This window comes from Onychostruthus taczanowskii, unplaced genomic scaffold (assembly GCF_017590055.1).
Source record: "Onychostruthus taczanowskii isolate IOZ18803 unplaced genomic scaffold, ASM1759005v1 scaffold171, whole genome shotgun sequence".
Taxonomy (NCBI): Eukaryota; Metazoa; Chordata; class Aves; order Passeriformes; family Passeridae; genus Onychostruthus; species Onychostruthus taczanowskii.
Window position 1 is genome coordinate 670,158 of NW_024498918.1, and position 6,494 is coordinate 676,651.

Genomic DNA, 6,494 nt, shown 5'->3' on the forward strand with positions numbered 1-6,494 from the left:
TCTTTTTATGTATATATAAAAATAATGATTCTTGTTAAAATTGATTTCAAAATACAACCTTGTATCTACTGTACTATATACAGGATCTTGGTGTATAAGAAATTCTAAATATAGATATATAGGGTTTAAAAATGCAAATACAACTTTTGTATATATAAATTAAACAATAAAGGACTTGAAAATGGAAGAAAATATCTCTATGAAGGCAATAGAAATAGCTCTTACTATTCAGAGGTTTTTTCTGTCTCGCTGTAAGACAGTCAGATCTTGGCTGGGACTGAAATCGCTACTGCCACCCGGTGATAAGTGCCATGTACTGCAGCTGCCCGGCAAGGAAGTGCCACACTCAAAATGGCATTTAAATTTTAATTTAAATTAGAGACCCCTGGAAAAGCAAAGGTGAGGTGGGATTACCTGGAGTCCCAGGGGACCGAGGTGAAGTGGATGAAGAAGCAGACAGCAAACAGATCCCACTGCTTCTCACTCCAGCAAGGGGAACTGCGCTGGAATTTCACGTCCAGCGACTCTTCCAAGCCCCACAGATGAACAAAGAGGTACCCCAAGACTGATCTCCTTTGTACTCACAGTAGCGCAGACACAGCAGGAGGACCTGCAATTCAAGGACACATGTCAGCAACTGTCTTCTCACTTGCTGCTCTCTCCACATTTTCCTTTTCCAGTGGGACACAGGTGCCACCCCCCAGAGGCAGGAAAAACTGCCTTGCAATCCAGTACAAAACCTGCCTGGCAAGCCCAGGACACCAGGAGCCAGCAGCCATTTCTCCTGGATTTCCTGCTCACAGGCATTTTAAGCCTGCTTTGCCTCACAGGTGCTTTTCTGCCAAGGGCATTCCTATCTCTTTTTAGCCTGATTCAAGTTTTGGAGAGCTGAGTTTTATGAGAACTTGTTCATACTTTGATTGTCTGTGACAGGTTGGGAGCATCCATGTTCTCTCACTTTTCCATTCAGGAGAAAAAAGACAACACAACCCTTAGATACCTAGTGTGTAATCCAACAATCAAAGGAAAACCACCTCACTCTGGGAAGAAATGTAATCCCCAATTTTGGCCAAGACTGAAAAAAAAACAAATAGTGCTGGAAACATTTCCAGGATGGAGCCTTCCAGCTCCAAAAATGCAGCTCACAGGCTTCTCACCACAGAAACCCCAAAAATGCCTGACTGAGCTCAGGGATAAAACTGCCTATTCCACCAGCCTGGCATGGAACATTCCATGGACACTCCAGGAAGGTGTCCCTGACCATAACAGGGGGTTGGAATGTGGTGATCTATAAAGTCCTTTTCAACCCAGACCATTCCAGGAGTTTAACGCCAATTTGAGCTACTCTTCAGCTCACACTTCGTTCCCAAGCCTCATCCTCTAGGCCGTCTTTCCCATACCTTGCTGGAAAGGGAAGCAGTGGTTCCTCTCCCTAATCATGCCCACTGCAAATTGCTGAGCCCTGCCCAAAAACTACCAGGTAACAAACGAGTGATCCACTGTTCTGTCTGTTTTCTGTAATCCAACACTTCAATGACATCAGAGTGAAACAATCAGGATCAATACCAGGTTATAGGTACAGTTCTGATGGAATAATCCCCAACACTCACTGCCAAGTGCTGCTGGAGGGAAAAAAAAACTGTTCCCAATTCAGATGGTATTTAGGAGGATCCCTATCTAGTTTCCCAGGATGTATGGGAAGCTGCTACTGACAGACTGGGACTCAGGAGAACTTAAGTAGTTCACTGAAAGCTTCTAAAACAGGGACTTTTTCCCAGCTCCAAGGCAGCTCGAGTGCTATGGCTCGCTAGGCTTCCTAATGAAGTGTTGCATAAATGTGTCTGTCTGTGGGAATCTTCCTTTAACCCAGTTTCAGGGAAGAGTTGCCTAAGGTTTCAGTTAAAATTTGAATCAGCTTGTAAGACATCAGACAGGAAAAAAAAAATACCCAGATGCTCCCTTTTCCCAGCTGAAACTTACTGGGATATTCAGAGCTTATTTGGAAAGAAACCCCTCTGAAGGATAACATATCAAATATTTTGGAAATTCTGAGGGATGGAAAAGCAAATCCTTTCAGAGTAATTTCCAGCACAATAATCACAAACATCCTCAGAGGTGTCATTTCGCGGCTCAAATCCTGTATAGCCAAACCCAACACTTTGGCTCACGTGAGAAGCAGATGGGGAGTGCCAGAACAAAGTTCATCCTTCCTTAAAGCAATTCCCAGGGAGCTGATGACCCTCCAATGAAACTCTGGCTTGCGATAAGGCCTTCCTGCCTGTGGCGCTGATTTGGGTGAGCACAGGTGCTCTGGCTGGGAGTGACAGCGTCACTGAAATTACGGGAAAAGCAAAAATCCTCCAACAACATTTTTTAGTGTTAAAGAATTAAAGCATTGCTTTATTTTGTCCAGGATGTTGTTCTGGCCAGGATGTGTAAAAGAAATAATTTCTTTCACATATTGCCTGGGTTGTGCAGAGAAAATCCTTCCATCACACATGATTTTTACTAGATTTTTCACATACCTGTGCAGTCAAAATTCAGATAAATTCATTGGTTCAATGTTCATTGGTCCCAAGTTACACAGTTCTTAGAATTTGGTTTCCTATTGGTTATTGATCCCTTCGCCTTCAATATTAATTAGGTTCTCATTCTTTGTTCTCTTACCTACGTTTTCCCAGATCAGGTGTCTCTGACCATGCCAGGAGTGATGTTTGGAGTTGATGTTTGTTAGTGGTCATTATCTTTTGTGTATATTCTGTGCTACTCCCAATCTGCTAGGATGTTAAACTCATCCGGGCTTGAGTGGTAAAATGGTCCTTTAAAAAGAAACTTCAATTTCTTTCTCCCTGAGCAAAGATGAACAAAACTCCAGACTGAAGTTATATAAAAAAAAAATAAATTTAAACTTTGTATCATTTCCAACAAATTGTAATTCTCAAGGTATTTTTTGAAAGTTAGAAGTACAGATATTGATTTGTTTTTGCATAGGTGGTGAGCACAATGCTGGCTTAATTAAATATGGACAATAATATCTGGTAGTAAGGGTTTCAGATCTCCTCTTCAGTTTACCTTAAGTGATGGTATCTTATTAGATAAGTGACTATGAAGTGTCCATTCTGGTTTGGGTCTCTGTTTCACCTTGAATGCTGCAGAACTTAACCTTGGCAAATCACCACTTCCATGTGCATTCATTTTGCAAAGGTCAATATTATAGATTAACACAATAACATTCCTTTATATAAATTAATTCACATTTTAAAGAAAGGCGTTTTAGGAGTTATGTACAAAAGAAACCAGCAAGCATTCTTGAAAGGAACTGTAAAATGTCATTGAAATGCAAAATTTTTCTGCTAACACTGCTGTCTGAACTACCTGTGAAGCAAATTTAACAAGAACTTTAAAATGTTTATAAGCCAAGTTTCAGAAAAATCAAATAATGTCAAAGAAAATTCTATAAAGCAATGGAAAGCATATGTGCCTTTTCCTTATAACTTTGGGATCCTACTCCTTAAAGCTGTTAAATCTTTATACTAGTCTATTTATAAGACAACTGCTTGTCCCAATAAACTTAGATACATTTTTCTTTGATTGCAAATAAAGCATTGGACCTTCTTTTAAATCAAGGCATAAAATCTTAAAATGTACTGCCAGTTATGTACAGGTTATATTGTGCTCATTGTCTCAAACAAGGTGAGTGCAGACATATAAATCCCCCCAGACATGTAAACTTGCAAGCTGTTATCTAACTGCATGAACACCTATTTTGCTAGACCAATTTTATGTTTGTTTTCATAAACTTAGAATGTTCCTTTCAGGACCTTTACAACAAGCAGTGTTTTTGAATTTATAATAGCAAAGATTGAATTCAAAACAAAACATTATTTTCTATTCTGGACTTATTTCAAACTTTCATTCTAGGTTTTTATATTTCCACATAATCTGCTTGTTTTTCATGATCTATAGTTTTGAGATTCCATACGAGGCTATCCTTGCAGGCTGACATTAATTACAGGGGATATATGGCACAGGGATTTAGAAGTCTATGTTTTTTGGGTTTTACTCTGCATAGTATATTTTTCTGTTGAAGGATTATGATTAATCATCAAATTGAGGGTGACAAAACTAAGTGTTATGTTGCCATTATCTAGAGTTATCACAAAGTATGTCCTGTTAAAAATAAGGTGATAAAGTTCAGGTAAATATTATCATGACTATTGTTTGAGTATAATATAATGTAATATGTTTCTTTTTGGTATTTTCTCAATAACCTTTACGCTTTAAGCTTTATTGTAAAGTCTGGCTGGTTTGCTATACGTTATTCCAAAAGTAGTTGACAGATGCCATCCTTGAACAATATGTTTGCACTGAAACAAAGCTTAATTTTAGATTTGGATACCCCATAACTGAAACTAAGATTTGTTGAAGAGGAAAACAATACCTTAATATTTATTTTTCTTTTGAGGCCAAAAACAACCTGGAAAATTACTATGAGTTCTGTACGGAAGAAAATTATTAAATGAAACCAAAACCCTGAAATATTAGACAGTATTATACTGAAATTCAATGTACATTTGAAAAAGAAAGGCTCTAGCACTGCCAATCATAACTAAAACGGTGAAAGTGTACACTGAAACTAAAATTAGAATGACACTTGCTTTTATGATAAACTTTTGTTGCGTCCGATGTTTGAAAACCTTATTAAAAGAGCTTTTTATGTGTCTCAATTCCGTGGCAGTCACCTGGGCTCGCCCTGCACGCCGGGCGCTCCCACTGTTACGGCAGGTGGCTAAAGTGGGGAGCGGCGGCCACTACCGCAGCGCCCCGGTTTCGGCATCTTCTTTAATGCGGCTATAATCCATCAGGCTGTGCTGTCGCCCCCATCTTGCTGCTGCAGGAAGCAGAAACGGGACCTGTGGCAGCTGTTGGGGGACACCCCGGTCCCAGGGAGCCGCGATGGCGGCGCCGGCCAGGCGGACATTGAGGCAGCGGCACCGCCGGTGCAGCGGCATGGCGGGGGAAGGCTGCTGCCGCTCCCTGCTCGCCGGGCTTCTCAAGATGGCAGGTTCCGGCGCGGCTGGATCCGCCAGAGTCGAATGGAAAACTACAGTGCTGCGCTGAAGCGACAGCAGCGAAGGTGTCTTTTCCAGTATATTGAGCCTTGAATCAGTGTGCGTCCCAGAGGCTGCTCCATCTCCGGTGGTAGCTGTTATGAACAAAAAGTTATCTATTTTTGTTTAAGGTTACAGAGCTAAAACCGGTTGGACCGGTTGCTGTTAAATTAGCTTAATTGTTAAGAGTTCTTCTTTAATTGCCCGTCAATGGTTGGTGATTTAGCCATTGTCCTCCCAATGCTTGCCCGGGAGCTACAATTGGACATGGCAGCCCAGGAGAATAGGAGTGGCCTGAGACCAATAAACAAAGCCCTGACGAAGGAGGTCAGGCAGACAGCCTCAGAGGCCAGGGTCTCGAGGATTTTTAGGTTGCTGGTTGAGTCTCGGCAACGGAGGCCGAGATCTCTCTTAAGTCCTGACAGAGGAGGTCAGCAGACAGCCTCAGAGGCCAGGGTCTCGAGGATTTTTGTTTCGTTGGTTGAGTCTCGGCAAAGGAGGCCGAGATCTCTCTTAAGTCCTGACGAAGGAGGTCAGGCAGACAGCCTCAGAGGCCAGGGTCTTGAGGATTTTTGTTTTGTTTGTTGAGTCTCGGCGAGAGAGGCTGAGATCTCAACAAAGTCCTGACAAAAAGGGTCAGAGAGATTGGAGTTTCGGCAGAAGAGGCCGGGACTTCTTAAATAAGATAAGTTATAGACCAGCTACAGCTGTCACAGTTCCCTATTTTCTGTTTAAAAAAATGCAAAGTATTATTTGTCATCTTCTGTGGAGCTCCTTGCAGATCAAATTACAAAGACAGCTTGATGATACAGATGATTCTCCCTAGCTCGGCAAGCCTAGCCTCTCTCAGCCAGTGATGCATCCCATGTGTCACTGAAGTTGTCATATTCATTCCCAGGAGCTGTCAAATGGGATTACCAACAGTACAAGTTCTCAAAATGGCATGCCACAGGCTCATTAGTTGGAAGTTACAAACTTACAACTTAACACTATAAACAGGAAACATTTCAACTTTTAGAACCATGGGAGAGCCAACCAACTGGGAAAAAAATCAATGTTTTAGTTGAACAATCTGCCTTAGTTCATGTCTGTGATCCATATCTTTAAATATATAAAATCCTTCTAAGTGTCAAGTGATTTAGGGTACAAATGGCACCAGGCATTCCCCCTTTTTCCGTTTAAAAAGAATACATTTTAAAGTGCCATGTAGAGGGTAGCAGTGGTGTAACACACCCCAGAGCTGTAGGAATAATTTTGTGTTTAGTGAGGTATACAACTGGTTTGGAAAGTAGCATTTATCAAACAAATTTAAAATTATTAAAGGAAACACCTTAGGTTTTACAGGTTACATCCTGGTATATGATTAAAAATGACACATCCTTG